The sequence below is a fragment of the Phaseolus vulgaris genome, chromosome 4 (assembly GCF_000499845.2).
Source record: "Phaseolus vulgaris cultivar G19833 chromosome 4, P. vulgaris v2.0, whole genome shotgun sequence".
Taxonomy (NCBI): domain Eukaryota; kingdom Viridiplantae; phylum Streptophyta; class Magnoliopsida; order Fabales; family Fabaceae; genus Phaseolus; species Phaseolus vulgaris.
The window spans coordinates 20,015,902-20,037,147 of NC_023756.2; positions in this window are offsets into that span (position 1 = coordinate 20,015,902).

Consider the following 21,246-nt stretch of genomic DNA (forward strand, 5'->3'; position numbering starts at 1 on the left):
TACTATTAAAGTAAATTAATATTTATGTTTTTTTTCTTAAATGTTAATTTTCACTTAAATAACAAAACTCGTTATCAAGTAGTTAACTCTTAGAATGTACAATAAATTTTTTGAACTTTTATTGTTTGACTATTTACTTGATGTTTAGTTGGTGAGAATTTTATAAGGGAGAATTATTTTAATATTTCTTTCTATATTTTGAATAATGATTGTTGTTACTTAAACGAGTATTTAAACGACAATACTTGATACATGTAAAAGCCAAAAAAACAACAATAATATTGCAAAATTTACAATTTCTAATTCTTACACTTATAACATGTTTCAATAAACAAAAATAAACCATTTTTCATTTAAAGTTGTATAAATGCTAATCCAACCCAATTTTAGTCAAACAATACTTGAAATTAACAAAAATTAACAAGCGTTAATTGGTTTACAGCATTAACAACTTAAAACTTCAATATCCTATATTTGTCCATTCAAATTTATAATTTTATTAATCTTCTAGCACATCTGAATTAAAACAATCAATTTTATACGTGAGGTTTATTAGATCCTCTTACCTAAAGATAGTTGTGTCCTTGAGAAAAAATTTTGACCAAAATTTTCAACTCTCAAAATAGTACAAAAGGTAACAAGAACTTCTAATCACCTTCTAATATTAAAAAATGAAAAAATCTAGCAATCCAAGTATCACAATAGCTTAATACCACTACAAGAAAATCATCAAATAGAAACCAATTTTAGAGACAAAATAATTAGGTGCTATATTGACTAAATTAGAGACCATTTTAGGGACTAAATAAATTTTTGGTTTCTAAATTAGTTTCTATTATTGTTAAATAGTTTCTAAATTAGTATCTAATTAGCAACTAAGGTTTTAGCTACCAAATTTAGAATCTAAATAATTGGTAGTTAAAACCTTGGTAGCTAATTAGATACCAATTTAGAACTATTTCACAATAATAGAAACTAATTTAGAAACCAATTTTTTTTTTAATTTCTAAAATGGTATCTAATTTAGTTACTATTGCAACTAATTATTTTGGTCTCTAAAAAATGGTTTCTATTTGATGATTTTCTTGTAGTGTACAATTGAAAGTTTTTATGCCTAAGTTGGTTTAACCCTTTAAACATGAATCAATTTGCATACAAAGGGAAAGAAAAAATAATTATATTACAAAGTGTTAGTGATAACAATGAGGTGGAGCAGGTTAAGTTTTGTTACTCTCATCCTCATTTTCGATGTAAAAATTTATTCTTATTCCAATCTTCATATCTAACAGATATGAAATTTTTATCTCATCCTCATCCGTGTTGGGTTACGAGTATACTTGTATTGTGTCTGTACCTGTCCTTTTATTGTTCATCTATTAATTAAATAATTTTTTACCAAAAAAATAAAAATTATAGCAAAGTAAACATGATATTATCAAGGATTCAATGTCATGCCAATAGGATGTACTATTTACTTCATTTTTCAATGTTAAATATCAATAAAGAAATTACAATTGTAAAAATATCAAATCAAAGTACCAAATAACAATTGGATAAAGGTCAAATAATTATAGAAAATAGTAAAAATGATTAAATTTTTTGATGTGGTGAAATTGTGGATTTCATTTCTTGAACAAAAGAAAAATGTGTAATTAGGATTGTGATTAAGAGGGAAAATACCTTGGAGACATGAGTAACTTTGCAAACATCGAACGAGTCATGAATTTTTGTAGTGAAACAAAAGTTTTTCAAATCAAAAGAAACTAAGGTCCAAAGAGAGAAGTGAAAAGAGAAGATAGTTTTTTTTTAATGTTACTCAGTAAATTAAGAGTTTACACGATTGAACACTTGAAAATGAAAGTCAAACATTCTCATGTGAAAAAATTAAACAATAAATAAAAATATTTAAAAGGAGTAAACATAATCAAATGTGTATCCTATAAACTACTCAATTCAATAAAATTGAAATTTGTGTTCTCTCAAAGCACTACATCATTTTTTACTTTAAGCAACATTGAATTAGGCCACATGTATATAATCGTTGCCTAAACATAGTAAAGGCAACACTTTTACAAGTGTGGTTTAAGGCTACCAAAGATCACATTTATAAAATCATTTGATTATTTATAATACATTTTTTAAGTGTTATTTTTAGAATGTATGGGCTAAAAAATAAAATTGTGGCCTAAAAGTGACCATAAACATTATAAATGTGGTCTAAAAGTAGAAAAAAAACAACACTTTTATAAATGTAGCTTATGAATCACTATAGACCACAATGTTTAAGCACAATTTCGTGGTAATAACCTTTAAAAAAATAATAAACCACATTAAAAAAGTGTCTTAAAATAATAAAAATGTGAAATTTAATTGTGTGTATTTTAAACTATATTTAATTAAAGTTATCTTTAATACAGACAACGGTTATTAAAACGTAGTTAAATTGCAAAGGTTTTTTAAACTTTCGCCAAAATTGTAAAGGTTTATTGTAAAAATCCAACAAAATAACGAAGATTTGTTTAACTTTCATTAAATTCCAAAGGTTTATTAACCTTAGCAAAATAACAGAGATTTTTTTAACCTTTGCTAAATTTCAAAGATTTATTTTAAAACCTTAGCAAAATAACAGAGGTCTTTTTAACCTTCGTTAAATTCCTAAGGTTTATTCTAAAACCCCAACAAAATAATAGATGTTTTTTAACCTTCGTTAAATTCCAAAGATTTACTTTAGAACCTTAATAAAACACTCCAGATTTTTCAAACTTCAATAAATAAATATAATTAAAATTATTTATAAATAATTAAAAACTACATAGTTTTAATATATTTTATAACTAAATTCTCTAAAATTTTGAAAGTGTAACTTTACATTATAAATAAGTTTTCTAAAGTTTCAAAAAAATATTTTAAAAACTCACCAAAACAACCTCGGATAATAAAACAACCTCGGATAATAAGAATCTCAATAACTTATCTTGGATAATAAGTATTTCAACAATGTTTGCATATTGTTTTTGATTGATGGTAGTTGGTTTATATAATTCTTAGTTTTTTTTGTTATGATCTCATACTTCGAAAAACCTGACTTATTTTGTTTTAACTTTTGATGTACGTATATTTTATGTACAATTTTGGTTTTAATTATAATTGTTAATATTTAATTCTTATAATTTTGAAATATTTTAAATTAAGGTTTTTTTTTTAAATGCATCCAATAATTAATTCACTCTGAAAGTGAGAAGTGATAAAGGTAATTTCTCCTCGCAATATGTTCTTGCAATCTTTGAAGCCGTCGCAGCCAAGAACACATAAGCTTTGAAGTCCTCGCAACCAAGAACACACATGGCTTTGAAGTCCACATCTGACGGATAATGCAATTATTTAGGATATATAAAGCAATAATAAACATCAATTGTTACCGAGCTAGGTAACAATGGTTTGAGACCCAAGTTAAAGCAGTAAGGTGGTGGAAGAAGCAATTATAGTGCTTTATTTATTATTTCTTCTCCTTATATCTTCTCCTTATATATAATAATAAACATAAGTGTGGCTAAATTGTGATTCCTTACTATGACTACCGTCGACGACCATTGAGCCTATGCTGGAGAGTAGTGTGTCTACAGTGGAAGAGAGAAGTCAGGAGGATCGTTAGAGATAGTGAAAAATGGGGTTGAAGGTTATTTCAAACAACAAGTTTTATGGAAAATTTGAAACTCATGGTATTTTACGGAGGTTTTGAAACCCATGGTATTTAACGAAAGTTTTGAAACCCAAGGTATTTTACAGAGGTTTTTAAACCCATGGTATTTAACAGAGGTTTTTAGACCCATAGTATTTTACGGAGGTTCTTAAACCCAAAGTATTTAATATTGGTTATTAAAGACTTTTCCTGAGATTTAAAAAAACCCTGAGGAACACATTCTCCATTGAATGGTTTAGCGGAGGAAACTGCAACTCATGATAAATGACTTAATAGAGGTTTTAATCCTGGATAATATAAAAATAAATCTCCGTTAAACTCATTTTTTCTTATAATGTATACAATACGCTTTGTTTTGTTTTCCATTCTACAACACGTTCTCAAATCCAAATCACAAGTTTACTGATTTACAAATTAAAATTCAAATCGAATCCTAGTTCTAAAATCGAAATCCAATTTGTTAATAATAATAAAAATATTATTATTAATATTTTTTTTATTATTAACAATAATAATATTAATAATAATAAAATTATTAATATTATTATTATAAAAAATAACAATAATAATAATAATAAATATCACGACAAAGTTTATTATAATAACTATAACTTTTATATTTACTCATGAATTCATTGATAAAAATAAAAATAATATAAATGTAATACTTAAATAATTGTGGTCTATAAAAATGGACATTGGGAGGAGTAAGAAGAAATAGACATATTTATTTGTCATCTCTACGAAGAAAGTAATAGAAAACATACACTCTTCAAAGTTTTCATAAGTAAGTTTTAATTTATCTTTACTTGTGTCCTTAAATATAAAATTTGAACATAAAAGTAATATATTATTATTTCAAAAAAGTAAAAAGAATTTAATATTTTATAAAAAAAATTATTTATTGTCTTTTAAGAAAAACATACTCATTTTCCATTTTATTTAAATTAATGTTATCTATACTTAATAAAATTAAATATTACGATAATTATAAATTTTATTGTAATTATATAGTAAATATTTTTACTTTTATAATTAGTTAATACAACTATCTTTAAAAACATATCAAGAATATTGGCTATCTATGTAAATATTTTATATTGACAATAACTACTTATTAATTCTTGTTTATTTTTTTTTAATTTATGTATATTTGATTTGTATAAATTAAATGAGATTTAATGCATGTTTGAATGGGCATTTCCTATCTTGAATGTAATCCAGAGCAGACAACTAATTGTTGTGTTTGTGGAACTGAATTTATTAGAAATTATGGGTCCGAAATGTTAATTTAAGCACCCTGTTATACCATGTCAGTACTATTTTTCATGTGTACTTAGATTATAATTTATTTTAAAATATTTACAGTTGTAATTTTTATAAATTAAAGAATTAAAAGTAAAATTGACAACTAGAATGAAATATTAAGATACATTAACGAATTTGTATTAAATTAATTTTAAAGAAAACATTACAAGAATTTTAACCATACCTATTATGTAACTATAATATTATAATTTTGAATAATTTATTTTACAATATACTAAATTTTTTATAAAATAATTTATAAATATGTATTCATATTCTAGAACATTTATTATGTAATAAAAGTATCATACTCTCAAAATATACAATTAGACACAAGCCATGGAAGTAATGTATAAATTTCTAGTGATAATAAAGAAGAAAATGACCTTTAAATTTGTGTTATTCTATGGCCCAAAAACCAAGTGGCTTGCAATAAAGGTTGGTGGGCTCCTTCATTTTATACCCCATGTTTTAAACATGCACTCCTATAAATTTGTAAACTCTAAATTTATCTTTGTGAAAATAAATATTATGAAGTGATTTTGTGTATTATTTTGTTGAGCATTGCATTATTAATGAATGGTGATAGTTGGTGGCGGTGGTGGGCGTGCTTGGTGGCAGTGGTTGTGGTGCTTGGTGACTGATGGTGGTGGTTGGAGGCTGTTGGTGGTGGTGTTGTGTGATGGTTGACGATGTCTGCTTCGATTTTGTTTTGCAAATTCAGTTTCGAAATCTATAATTTGATGACCTTTCTGATGGTTCCATCCAGAACACTATTAGTTAAATTTATGTATTTTAAATTATACAATTCGGAATACATATTTCTATTTCGGATTGTACATTTCATAATACATTTTTTTTTGTACTTTGCATTGTACAATCTAGAATTCAAAAATTTGAAATTTTTAACATTTATTTAAAAAAATTATGTTTTTAATACAAAATTTGATGATTTTAGCAATGATTGTTGAATATAGAGTTGGAATCCCAACTGTGGAGGAAAATGTCTGATGAAGTAAATAAGTTGTCTAACATAAATGAGTCATACATAATGAAGTTTGTGGCTTCTTAAGATGAAGTGGTTGGAGGAGATTGTGTCTAACCATTTACAACGAATGAGGTAAGTGTAATTGCACTCATTTTTTGTAAAGAAAAAGTGTGACATGACATATGCTTAAGTTCTAATGTATTTATGTAGGTATTTAGTACATGAGATGACTTATTGCAAGAGATGTGTAAGGTGGCCTTTGGACTAGGTTTTGTAGTTGTCATTTTGAGGTCTGACAAAGCAAATTGGCAATAATAAAGGAAGGTGCATGTGTTGTTAGGTTGGAAAAAAGGTGGTAAATATAGGAAATACAAAAATGATTTGATACTGCCTGTAACTGGTACAAGAAAATGTGATTGTCCTTTTAAATTGTGGGACAAGCCAATTTAGAATGGACAAGGTTGGATGTTGAAGGTAATATTTGGAAGTCATAACCATGCATTGGCTAATACATTGGTTGATCATCCTTTTGTGACAAAATCAAAACTGAATGAACATTTCATGCTTATTGACATGATTAAAAGTTTAGTGAGCCAATAAACATATTACTTACTTGGAAAGAGCACAACGAGGACAATGTCACGACAATAAGGCAAGTGTATTGTGCTAGATATGCATATAGTGATGTTGCTAGAGTATGGAAATTATATCCACTAGAGTCAGTGTAATTAATCTACAAAGGTTCTTATAAATCCTTCTTGGATACATCCTGATTCAGTTAAATTATAAATGCATTCAACATTGTGTTCTTAATGAACAACACATGCAAAACCAACAAATACTAGTTGCCTTTGCTTGAGATAGTTGGTGTGACGCCATGAGATTGACTTTCTTTGCTACTTTTGTGTTGTTAGAAAGTGGGTAAGAAAAAAAGCTTCATTTGTGCCCTTGAAAGACTTAGAGCGTTACTTTTTAGGTTGAATGTGTCCCGTCAAGTAGATTTTAGTGACAAAGATCTCGCTTTAATAAATGCAATCAACATTGTTTTCATTGAGACATTCAACCTTCTGTTTCAGTTCCAAATTAATAAGAATATTAAAGCAAAATGCAAGATGTTAGTGGACTCTATGCAGACTTTGTTAGAATATATGGCTTTAAACTAGAGGGGGGGTGAATTGTTTAAAGAGAGTTTTCGCAATCTTTTAAGCCTAGAATGAAATTACTTCGAGAATACCTTGATTTAGAAATCAGTTTTTCAAAAACACAAAGCTTAAAGCACTGCACCAGCAAAACAATTGGTTGTTTCGCAGAAACAATCGGTTGTTTATACCAGTAAACAAATATCAAAACTGAAATTAAAGAGTTAGGGATAGAGAAAATGTACACAAATGTTTATACTAGTTCACTCTAAACCCAGAGCTCCATCCAGTCTTCTCAGAAACCTCTGAGGAAATCCACTAAGCAACCACACCTTGATTACTTACACCACAACCAAGAAAGTGACCTTGATCCCCTCAAGACACACACTTCTCTTGGCCAACACACCAACACTAAGATTGTTGATCTTGATCCCCTCAAGAACACTTAACAAATCTCAGCAAACACATAAACGAAACTTGTTCAACAGAGTACAAGGATTACACTTGTTACAGAAGATAATCTGAAATCAATACAAGCAGAATCCTATTCCACACACTTTGATCAATCACAAACTCTAAGCAATCTCAGCTCTTTGAAAAACTCAAAAACTCAATTCAAAATCTTGTTACTCAAATCTGTTTTTTCTGAATATATTCAAAGATGTTGTTTGTTATCAAATCTTAACAAACTCTTTAATTGCATTTAATGATTGGTCAAAGCATTTAAAAACTGGAGCGTAAACAATTAAAAACATTTAAAGCTCAGTCAAAGATAAAAAAGTTTTCTGTTATGGTACCAAAACAAACAATTTGTTGTTTCCTCGAATCAATCGGTTGTTTTGGTTTTAACATCTCAACCATTTGAAAAACAGTTTTCAATCTTTTCTAAACACATCTAAGTATAAACAATAGGTTGTTTCGACAAAACAATCGGTTGTTTTTAACTTAGTTTGAAAAACATTTTTCTTTCAAAAAGATTGAGAATGCCTATGCTTTGGATTCAATCAAGAGGTGGATTACATACACAATCTACCCCAGATCCTAACTAAAGTAGCACAAAAACAACAAGCACAACCAAGGCTTCAACATCCTTCAAAGGGTTTGGATTCTTCAAAGCTTGAACACCACTTGGTTCAACAATCTCCCCCTATTTGATGAAGACAAATCCCTGGTGCTTGTGTTTGATCTGATTGGATCTAAAGCTGTACCTGCAAAAGTAACATTTATACTATCCAATGCTTCTTACACCAGCAGGTTAGATTTTTATATATTCAAAGCATAAAACATGATAAACAATCAGTTGTTTACACGAAACAATCGGTTGTTTCTATCAGCAGCAACAGAAAACGACTTTAAATCAGAGATTTAACAGTTATCAGATAAAGATATACAAGAACCAATTAATTCTCCCCCTATTTGTCTTCAAAAATAGACTTTAGCATGTATCAAAATAGATTTAGGAGAGATTATTAAGATCAAGAATACCTAACTCATTTCTTAGGAAGAAAAACCTCTCTTTTAGTAATAACTTCGTGAAGATGTCAGCTAACTGCAGTTTGGTCTCCTCAAACTTCATTTCACAGTTCCCATTGTTTACATGATCCTGATGAAATGATGCCTTATCTCAATATGTTTGGTCCTTGAGTGCTGAATCTGATTTTTGGTAAGATTGATGGCACTTGTGTTATCACACATCAAAGGGACCTTGCTGATTTGTAATCCAAAGTCTGTAAGTTGTTGTTTGAGCCACAAAATCTGTGCACAACAGCTTCCAGCAGCAATATATTCAGCCTCAGCAGTAGAAAGAGCAACACATGCTTGCTTCTTGCTATGCCATGAGATTAGGCTTGAGCCAAGAAGGTGACAAATGTCACTTGTGCTCTTTCTATCTAGCTTGCAACCTGCGAAGTCAGAATCTGAATAACCAATTAAATGAATTGGAGAGTGAGAAGGATACCATAACCCAACAAATGATGTTCCTTTGAGATATTTCAGAATCCTTTTTGCAGTTTTGAAGTGTGACTCTTTAGGATTTGCTTGATATCTTGCACATAGACACATCGCAAACATGATGTCCGGCCTACTAGCTGTTAGATAAAGCAAAGAGCAAATCAATCCTCTGTATTTTGTTTGATCTACACTCTTTCTAGCAGCATCAGCATCCATGTAACAGCTTGATGACATTGGAGTGCTTGCTTCTTTGCAACTCTCCATTTCAAATTTCTTGAGAATCTCTTTGCAATACTTTGATTGACAAAGAAAGATTTCATCCTTTGTTTGCTTAACCTGCAATCCAAGAAAGAAAGACAGTTCTCCCATCATAGACATTTCAAACTCACCTTTCATTGCAGCCACAAACTCTTCACACAAACTATCTTGTGTAGCACCAAAGATGATGTCATCTACATAGATTTGCACAAGAATTATTTCTGCATTTGACTTTTTGATGAAGAGAGTCTTGTCTACCATTCCCCTTTCATAACCATGAGATAGCAGAAAGTTGCTAAGCCTCTTATACCACTATCTTTGAGCTTGCTTCAGTCCATACAAAGCTTTCTTCAACATGAAGACATGGTTGGGATATTTATGGTCTTCAAAGCCCGATGGTTGATCTACATAAACTTCCTCATTGATGTAGCCATTCAAAAAGGCACTCTTGACATCCATTTGGAAGAGTTTGAAACCACTCATACAAGCAAAAGCTAGCAGCAGCCTCACAACCTCCAATCTAGCAACAGGAGCAAAAGTTTCACCATAGTCTATACCCTCCTCTTGATTGTAGCCCTTGGCAATTAGCCTTGCTTTGTTCCTTGTGATCACACCATCTTCATCTAGCTTGTTCCTGAAAACCCATTTTGAACCAATAATATTCATTTTATCAGTTTTAGGGACAAGAAACCATACCTCATTCCTTGCAAACTGATTCAACTCTTCATGCATAGCTTCAACCCACTTCTCATCCTTGAGAGCTTCCTCAATTGACTTTGGTTCAATTTGAGAGACAAAAGTTGTGTGCCTGCAGAAGTTTGAGATGGAGCTACGTGTGGAGACACCTTTCCATTGTTGAGAACGAAACAACTGCAGCCAAAAACTCTGAGATGGTTGATGTTAGGTTCCTTCCATTGAAGAGTTCATATGGAGTTTTCTTCAAAATGGGCTTAATAAGCACCTTATTAATCACATAACATGAGGTGCTTACTGCATCTGCCCAAAAGTACTTCGGAAGAGATTATTCACTAAGCATTGTCCTTGCTAGCTCTTCAAGAGACATGTTCTTCCTCTCTACTACTCCATTCTGCTGTGGTGTTCTTGGAGCAGAGAAGTTGTGCAGAATTCCCATCTTCTCACACAATTTGCTGAACTTCTCATTTTGAAATTCTCCTCCATGATCACTTCTAATATAACCTATGTTGCTGTTCTTTGTGTTTTGCAACCTTCTTGCTAACTTCTTGAAAGCAGAAAAGGCATCGCTCTTTGATTCCAAGAAAAGAGTGATGGACACCATCCAGCCACATCCATTCCCCTAGCCATGAAGACGAAGAAGCAATGGATTTGAGGACAAATCCTTTTCAAGAGGGAGGGGATGATGGAAGAGGCCCAAACACAAGCCCACATGCAAGCCCACCAAAGGGTAGATTTGGGCCAACCATAGAGTTATGGCCAAGAGGATTCAAGAAGACCTTCATGAAAATGCCATCATTTGGTATCATGAGCTTGGGTTCTTCAAGATGAGTTGCTTTTGGTCTTTTTATTTCTAGTTCTTCTTTATTTCATGTTGTTCATCTTTTTTCCATAATTGTCTTGCTGTTTTTTGCATTTTAATTTGTTTTGGTGTGCTTTTTGGAAGATCCAACCGAAGCACTTTTGTTCAATTGATCTTGAACAATTTCTTGTGCAATTTGTGATAGGATTCCATACACCTTTGAGTTGCTGTTTTCTTTTAGGCTTTTGAGTCTTTATTGCTTTCTTATTTGGTTCATATTATGCTTTTGAGTCTTTAATTTCTGAATCCATATATGTTTTGTCAAGTCATGTTCATCCACAATGTCAACAATTCTTAGTAGTCCTTTATTTGGCTTGATTGTTTCTTGATTTTGGGTATCTTTATTTGCTTTGAATCTGCTGTTCTTTGATCTTTTGGTGCCTTTATAATTTTAGTTTGAGTTCCTATTTGTGTTTAGATCCTACAAAAATTCTATTTCACAAATTCTATTGTGTTTAAATTTTGGTATCTTGCTGTTTTTGTTTCCAGTTTCCAGAATCCCCTGTTTCAAATTTTCTGTGCTGGCTGTTTTGTTCCAGAAAAACATTTTCACTCATAGGAAAATTTTGATTCTCTGGAATATGCAAGTTTGAAGTGTTATAGAAAGGACAAAAAAAGAATTAGTTCAAAAGAATCAACAGAAAAAAAATGATAAATCTCTTAAAATCAGTGTGCAAATCTGAGGCGCTACAGCTGGCGTAACTGAACACCAAAATTGCAAAATTTATTTAAAAAAATTGGTGCATGCGTTTTGAGTGATTCCAAAGCCAGATTTTAGCTAAGATCTTGAATGTCTTGCATATCAAATTTCAGAATCATATCTTAAAAACACAGCTCAGCATAAATTGGGGAAAAACACGTTTCTGGCCTACAACATTTTCCAGTGGTGCTGTTTTTTTTATTTGGTCATCTAATTCTAGTGCTATTCTTAGGATTCTTTTGTGTGCCTACCTTTATTTTGGTACCTTTTATTTGCTTGCTTAATATTTCTTGGACCTCTTTCTAGTTGTCATAATCTAACTCCTTTTGGTGGTACTGTTTTATTCAATTAAATTGTTTCTTGCTTTTGTTCTTTGACCTCTAATTTGGTGCTGGAATTTATTTCTCCTTTGGTGCTTAATTGAATGGAAACTTGACTTGGGTAAGGTCTAGTCTTTTGATAGGTGCTGGAATTGGAGAATTAAAACCTTCATTCTAAGGGGAAACAAAGCCAAGGCCGAAACAAGCTTTCTTGAAAAACACTACAAACATTTGGAGGGCCAACAAGCAAAGACAACAAGGAAGTGCATTTAGCAAAAAGAGGATCAACAAAGGGAGTTTTTCTTAATTTCCTTGCAACTTAATTTGTGTTAATTACCTCTTAACTACGTTTTTAGACTGTGAGTGTGTCTTCAAGGGCTCAAAGTGTCCAAGAAGCCTCACCTAGGGCCGACTAGTATAGAATTTTTAGTTAGCAATTGTTAATTGTTTGTAATTGCCTTTTCTTTTGCTTAGTTAGTGACGCTTTGCATGATTATTTTGTTAAGTTTGAGATAAACCAACTAGCTTTGTTGATTAGTAGCTTGCATTGTTTTCTTTCATTGAAAATTTGATTTCTCAACTTAATTGTGTTCTAAGTGGTTTACTAAGAGAAAGTTTTGTGTGAAGACATTGAGGGATAGTTTTTGGCTAAGGCAAAGGCTTGGTATTTAAGTAGTCCTTTGTGACTCACCTCCCTTACCTGGAAAATTACCTTCTTTGACTTTCCTAAGTTTTCTCAAGGTAAAATACTTGTATACACAAAGCTTTAGCCATGTCTTCTTCTTCTCATTCTACAAAGTCTATTGGAAGTGAATTAAAATCTTTAAAAACTCTTTTGAAAGAAGTTTCACAAACTGTGCAATCAATTGCTTATAGACAATTGGAGAGTGAGACTAAACTTAATGTATTGACTAAAGCAAAGAATGAGAAGTCTCAATTTTCAAAAAAATTACATTCTCATGCATCTAGCTCTAAACATCATGATTATCTTGGGGAAGAAAGTCTTAGGAAAAATGAATATCATCAACAATTCCCTAGGAGAGCTAGGAAAGAGAGACAAGAAAACCTAACCAAGCATATCTCTCACACTCAAGCTAGAGAAATTCCATGTTTAGAATACCTTGGCAATGATCAATTAGCATCTCAATGTTTCAATGAAAGATCTATGATCTTAAGGGACAAAGATGAGAATAGTAGCCAAGAAAAAGAAGCTAGTGAGAGTGAAGAAAATGTAAAAATAGAAAAGCAAGAGAAAACCCTTGGGAAACAAAAGGCGTGGGAGAAGAGTGTTCCTTCCCACAAGGTCATTCAGCAAGAAGGAAAAGTTGAAAATACATTTGAAAATATACCTCTTGTTGAACAACCTAGCCTTACCTTTTGTAAAGGAACACTTGCAAGCCTAGAAAAAAAAGAAGAATCCTTAAAAAAGGCTTGCATAGATAAAAATATAGTAGATTATTTTACATACATGTCAAGATATCACCAAGTGAAGGTCAAGTCATCTATAGGCATCTACAAAGACAATTTTTTATGTGAAGTAGTGCCTAAAGAAACTTGTCATGTCTTATTGAGACAACCTTTGCAAAGAATTGAAATTTCCATGAACAAAGGTTGTATCAACGAGACTACCTTCACACATAAAAGAGAAATTCTTCATGAAGGAGAACTCATGGGTCAAATTAGAGTTGACAAAACTCTAGAGCTTTTAAAAGGAAAATTATTGTCACCCATGAGAAAAGATGTTCAAAGACATTACCCTAGATACATTCTGTGTTTTAAAAATACATCTAAGGCGATGTCTCATGAACTCTATACTCCTTCACCTTTTGCAAATGATCCTTGGGAAGACATAAGCCTAAATTTCATATTAGATCTTCCTAGGACAACAAAAGGTTTTGATTCCATTTTCATGGACATGGATAAACTCTTCCTTAAAGAAGTGACAAGTCTTCATGATTTCTCTTCAAACTTAGTGTTGGATAGAGCTCCAAAATTTGAAAACCATCATTTGAGGATTCTCTTCGAAAAACTTGTAACTAAGTTGTCCTTTTCAAATTCCTATCATCCTCAAAAGAATGGTCAAAATAAAATTGAAAACATAGCTCTTGTTACTATGCCTAAAGAAATCATGAAAGACAACCACAATTCTTGGGATGAGTATCCTTTTTCTATTGAGCATGCATACAATAGAGTAGTCCACAAGACTACTAATATTTCTACATTTGAAGTTGTATGTGAACATAGTCCTCTTTCTCTTTTTGCGTTGTTACCACTTCCTAAAGGAATTATGCCTAAGGAACAAGTAACCACTATTGAAAATTTTACAAAGCATGAGAGGATTAGAGAACACATGCAACCATCAAAAGAGAAATATTGTAAAAAGTTTCCAAAAACAAAAGAAAAACAAAAATGGCAACTTCATAAAATTGATTTGTATATAACTGCTTCAACTAACTCATTTGCTTTATTTGATAATTCCCCTAGGTGGACGTTTGATCCGGGAGGGCAAGCATAGTTGAAGAAGCAAGAGGCTGCTATCCGAGATCAAATCTCTAGATCTGAGGATAGATCTTCTCAAGGAGAAGGAGATGATGGACACCATCCAGCCACATCCATTCCCCTAGCCATGAAGACGAAGAAGCAATGGATTTGAGGACAAATCCTTTTCAAGAGGGAGGGGATGATGGAAGAGGCCCAAGCACAAGCCCACATGCAAGCCCACCAAAGGGTAGATTTGGGCCAACCATAGAGTTATGGCCAAGAGGATCCAAGAAGACGTTCTTTTACATGTTCAAATGCCATAAACTCTAGTGTAGAGTAGACTTTCATTTCTTGTCAAAATTAACATAGGAACTTTATTTGTAATTTTCTTAGAATTAATTTTGGCACCTAAAACACCAACCTAGGTAAACTTAGAGTTTCTAAAAAAACCTCTAAATTTACCAAGGCCGGTCTAGAAAGCCCATGGAGGGGGTGAGCATAAAAACTAGACACACCCATCCCCATGTGCTCATTTGTGCACCCATGTGCCATGTGCACCCATGTGCTTCACATTTACATTTCATTTGGCTAGCATTAGGGTTGCATTATGGTCCTCCTTAGCCTATAAAAGGAGGAGCCTACACCTTGTATTTTCAAGTTTATTGTGAGTAAAGTTATGCTGCCATTTTGTGCCAAGCTTTGCTTCTCCCTAGAACTCTAGGCTCTAAACTTCACATCCTTCACCTTTCCTTGGGCTGGCCGAACCTCCCTATGTTCATACCTATCATGCACCTTCAAGATCAACATCACTCTTAGGAGGATCTTGCACACACACCTCCATAGCTTCCGCACCATTTTCTTACATGATTCAAGAAGACCTTCATGAAATTTGCCATCAAAGAGTCCAAGTGTACCTAGAATAGTCATCAACAATAACAAGAGCATAATAATTTCCACTAAGACTCATAGTTCTTGAGGGTCCAAAGAGATCCATGTGAAGAAGTTCAAGAGGTTTCAAAGATGAAACAACATTTTTAATTTTGAAGGAACTTTTCACTTGTTTCCCTTTTTGACATGCTTCACAAATGTGATCCCTCTCAAACTTGAGTTTTGGCAGCCCAATCACAAGATCCCTTGAAATTAACTTGTTCAAGTGATTCATGTGAATATGAGCAATTCTTCTATGCCAAAGCCAAGATTCATCTTGCTTGGATAGAAGACATCCAATTGAACATGGTGAAGAGATATCTAAAAGATACACATTATTAACTCTCTTACCTACCAACATTACCTCTTTGATGTTGGGTAGACATATTTCACATGTGTTTGACTTGAACATCACTTGATATCCCTTGTCACATAGTTGGCTAATGCTCAGCAGATTATGCTTTAGGCCTTCTACATAAAGCACATCATGATGGAGGAGGGCCAAGCACATCTAGCCATGGGAGCCAAAGCCCACACCATGAAGAGCGTCTAGACCAAGGAGAGCGTCTAGCTCCAAGGAATGAGCGTCTAGGTCGTGAAGAAGGGAAGCTACCTATGGAGCGTCTAGGTGTGGAACTAGACCGTCTAGGTCCCTTCACAAGATCAATGGCTAAGCATGTACAAGCACAAATGGATGAAGCCACGGATGGAAGAGAGAAAGCCTTGTATATGTTGCATCAAGGCCCAATAGGTTACTTAGTAGATAGGGTAGTGTAGAAAGCACATTTGAATGAAACATTCTAGAACTTTGCTAGGTGTGACCGGTCATGGCACATGGCCTAGGCTTGCATTTCATTTGGTTTACATTTCATTATGTATTAGCTTAGGTTTTACGTCCCAAATAACCTATAAATAGGGAGGCTATCTCATGTATTTTGAAAGTTTATTGTGAGTAAAGTTATGCTGCCCATTTGTGCTCAACTTTGCTTCTCCCTAGAATCCTAGGCTCTAAACTTCAATTCCTTCATCTTTTCCCTTGAGCTGGCCGAACCACTCAATACCCATACTTATCATGCACCTACAAGATCAACACCACTCTTAGGAGGATCTTGCTCACTCTCATTCATTGCTTCCGCCCCATACTCTACATTGATTCAAGAAGAACTTCATGAAAATGCCATCATTTGGTATCATGAGCTTTGGTTCTTCAAGATGAGTAGCTCCTTGTCTTTTCAATTTTAGTTCTTCTTTATTTCATATTGTCATTTACTTTCCTTACTTGTCTTGCTGTTTTTTACAATTTAATTTGTTCTTGGTGTGCTTTTTGGAAGATCCAACCGAAGCACTCTTGTTCAATTGATCTTGAACAAGTTCTTGTGCAATTTGTGATAGGATTCCATACACCTTGTGTTGCTATTTTCTTTTAGGCTTTTGAGTCTTTATTGCTTTCATTATTTGGTTCATATTATGCTTTGAGTCTTTAATTTTCTGAATCTATACATGTTTTGTCAAAGTCATGTTCATCCATATTGTCAACAATTCATAGTAGTCCTTTTATTTGGCTTGATTGTTTCTTGATTTTGGGTCTCTTTATTTGCTTAAATCTGCTGTTCTTTGATCTTTTGGTGCCTTTTAATTTTTAGTTTGAGTTCCATTTGTGTTTAGATCATACACAAATTCTATTTCACATATTTCCATTGTGTCTAAACTTTGGTATCTTGCTGTTTTTGTTTCCAGTTTTCAGATTCCCCTGTTTTCACCTTCTCTGTTTTAGCTGTTTTAACCCAGAAAAATATTTCCACTCATAGGAAAATTTTGATTCTCTGGAAAATGCAAGTTTAAAGTGTTATAGAAAGGACAAAAAAAAAATTAGGTCAAAAGAAGCAACAGAAAAAAAATGATAAATCTTTTAAAATCAGAGTGCAAATCTGAAGCGCTCCAGCTGGCCTAACCGAACACCAAAATTGAAAAATTTATTAAAAAAAAATGGTGCATGCGTTTTGAGTGATTCCAAAGCCAGATTTTAGATAAGATCCTGAATCTCTTGCATATCAAATTTCAGAGTAAAATTTTAAATATACAGCTCAGCATAAATCGGGGAACAAACACGTTTTCTGGCCCACAACATTTTCCAGTGGTGCTGTTTTTTTTATTTGGTCATCTAATCTAGTGCTTTTCTTTAGGAATTCTTTTGTGTGCCAACCTTTAATTGAGTACCTTTATTTGTTTGCTTTAATTTCTTGACTCTCTTTCTAGTTGTCATATTCTAAATCCTTTTGGTGGTACTGTTTTATTCAATTAAATTTGTTTCTTGCTTTTGTTCTTTGACCTCTAATTTGGGTGCTGGAATTTAATTCTTCTTTGGTGCTTATGTGAATGGGAACTTGATTTGGTTAAGGTTTAGCCCTTTGCTAGGTGCTGGAAATTGGAGGATTAAAGGCCATCATTCTAAGGAGAAGACAAGGCCAAAGCCGAAACAAGCATTCTTGAGAAAACACTACAAACACTTGGAAGATCAACAAGCAAAGACAACAAGGAAGTGCACTAACCAAAAAGAGGATCAACAAAGGGAGTTCTCTTATTTCCTTTGCAACTTGGTTTATTGTTAATTACCTTGTTAATTACGTTTAGACGGTGAGTGTGTCTTCAAGGGCTCAAAGTGTCCAAAAAGCCTCACCTAGGGCCGAATAGTATAGCATTCTTGATTAGTAATTGTTACTTGTTTGTAATTGCTTTTCTATTGCTTTCATAGCTATGCTTTGCATGGTTAGTTTTGTTTAAATTTGTGTTAAACCGACTAGTTTTGTGGCATAGATAGCTTACATTGTTTTCTTGCATTTATTTCTCAACTTATTTGTGTTCTAAGTGTTTCATTAAGAGAAAGTCTTGTGTGAAGATATTGGGGGATAGTTTTTGGCAAGGAAAAGGCTTGGTACTTAAGTAGTCCTTTGTGACTCACCTCCCTTACCTGGAAAACTACCTTCTTTAACTTTCCTAAACTTTCTCAAAGTAAAACACCTATATACACAAAGTTTTAGCCATGTCTTCTTCTTCTCACTCTCCAAAGTCTATAGAAAGTGAAGTAAAATCTTTGAAAACTCTTTTAAAAGAAGTATCCCAAGCGGTACAATTGATATCTTTTAGACAATTGGAGAATGAGAACAAAATCAATGAGTTGGCTAAAGCTCAAGAAGAGAAGTCACAAAAAACACAAAAATAAAAAAAAACGCTTACTCATGCATCTCAAAGTATTGAGTCTCTAGGGGAGGGCAGCCGTAGAATCAATGATTATTACCAACCACCCCCTAGAAGAACTAGGCAAAGGGAACAAGAGGTGCCAAGGGAAACTAGAGTAGACCTACCTCATTTTCATGGAAAGGAAAATGTAGAAATATATCTAGATTGGGAGATGAAGGTAGAGCAACTCTTTGCTTGCCATAGGGTAAGTGAGGAACGAAAGGTACCCTTAGCCACCATTAGTTTCCAAGGGAACGCCATGTATTGATGGACCTCTCTCGAAAGAGATAGACGTCTTCATAGGGAACCTTCCATTACATATTGGAATGACCTTAGGGGAGCCCTAAGACGTCGACATATACCTTCCTACTACCATAGGGAGTTGATGGACAAGCTCCAAAGACTCCAACAAAAGAACATGAGTGTGGAAGAGTATAGGCAAAAACTGGAGCTCTACATAATGAGAGCATCCATTAGAGAAGAGGAGGAAACCACCATAGCTAGGTTCCTTAGTGGCCTATCACTTGAGATAAGAGATAGAGTAGAGCTCTTACCTTATCAAGACTTGAATGATTTGGTTCAACTTTGCATTAAAGTTGAGCAACAAAACTTGCGCAAAACATCAAGTCAAAAGGTGAGCCCCTATTCTAGCTTTTATCCCAAGAAAGAGTTTAGAAGGGAGGGTAGTACATCCAAGGAAAAACCAAAAGAGCCTACCAAGCCCTTCACCAAAGAAACCTCAACCCCACCCATCCGAGCTAGAGATGTTAAGTGTTTTAAGTGCTATGGTAGGGGGCATGTGCAAGCACAATGTCCAAACCAAAGGACTTTGTTTCTTAAAGGTGTAGATGAGTACACTAGTGGCGAGGATGAGCCTAGTGAGAGAGAGGAAGGGGGAGAGGATGAGAGGGTAGCTCCACTAGAGGGAGAATTGCTTATGATTAGGAGAACCCTCAACAATCACCCTAGCACATCCATTGAAACACAAAGAGAGAACATATTTCATACAAGATGCAATGTTTTAGAAAACATATGCTCTCTCATTGTGGATAGTGGTTCTAGTTGTAATTGTTGTAGTGCTAGGATGGTTGAAAAGCTTAAGCTACAAGTGGTTCCCCACCCAAAACCTTACAAACTTCAATGGCTTAATGAAAATGGGGAACTACATGTAGACAAGCAAGTGGAAATCAAGTTTTCCATAGGGAACTACAAGGACAAAGTTTTATGTGATGTAGTACCTATGGAAGCTTGTCATATTTTATTAGGGAGACCATGGCAATTTGATAAGAAAACCTTGCATGATGGTCTCACTAACGAAATTTCCTTCACCCATAAGTATAAAAAGTTTGTACTTAGTCCTTTACCACATTCTCAAGTGGTAAAAGACCAAATACAAATGAAGCAAAAGAGGGATGAGGAAAACAAAAAAAAAAAGAGCGCTAGAAAAAGAGAAAATCCTTAGGGATAGGAAGGCGTGGGAGAAGAGTGTTCCTTCCCACAAAGTTGGTCAACAAGAAAAGCCTCTTGAAAACGTTTTTGAAAACTTGCTTCTTGTTGAACAACCAACCCTTATCTTGTGTAAAGGAGCACTTACATGCACTGCCACAAGTAGTGAACTTATGAAATTACCTCCTCAAATCGAAAATCTTTTGAGTGAATTTGAAGATCTATTCTCACAAGAAGGACCCATTGGGCTTCCTCCTCTAAGGGGAATAGAACATCAAATTGACTTTATCCCGGGGGCAAGCCTACCAAATAGGCCTGCTTATAGAACCAACCCCGAGGAAACTAAGGAGATAGAATCACAAGTTCAAGACTTGTTGGAGAAGGGTTGGGTTCAAAAGAGCCTAAGCCCTTGTGCTGTACCTGTCTTGTTGGTGCCAAAAAAAGATGGAAAATGGCGCATGTGTTGTGATTGTCGAGCAATCAACAACATCACCATCAAGTATAGGCATCCAATTCCAAGGCTTGATGATATGCTTGATGAATTGCATGGGTCAACTCTATTCTCCAAAATTGACCTTAAAAGTGAATATCACCAAATTCGAATCAAGGAGGGTGATGAGTGGAAAACCGCTTTTAAGACCAAATTTGGATTATACGAGTGGTTGGTGATGCCCTTTGGGCTTACTAATGCCCCAAGTACATTCATGAGGCTTATGAATCACACCTTAAGGGATTGTATAGGTAAATATGTAGTAGTTTACTTTGATGATATTTTAGTATATAGTAAAACCCTAGAAGACCATCTAAGTCACCTTAGGGAAGTTCTTCTAGTTCTTAGGAAAAATAGTCTTTTTGCAAATAGGGATAAGTGTACCTTTTGTGTAGATAGTGTAGTCTTCTTAGGCTTCATAGTAAACAATAAGGGGGTACATGTAGATCCCGAGAAAATCAAAGCCATCCGAGAGTGGCCAACTCCACAAAATGTAAGTGATGTAAGAAGTTTTCAAGGGTTAGCTAGCTTCTATAGAAGGTTTGTGCCTAATTTTTCTAGCCTAGCATCTCCTTTGAATGAACTTGTTAAAAATGATGTTGCATTTTGTTGGAATGAAAAGCATGAGCAAGCCTTTCAAAGGCTAAAAGCTCAACTCACCAATGCACCCATCCTATCTCTTCCAAATTTTTCCAAAACTTTTGAGATAGAGTGTGATGCATCGGGGGTAGGCATAGGTGCGGTTTT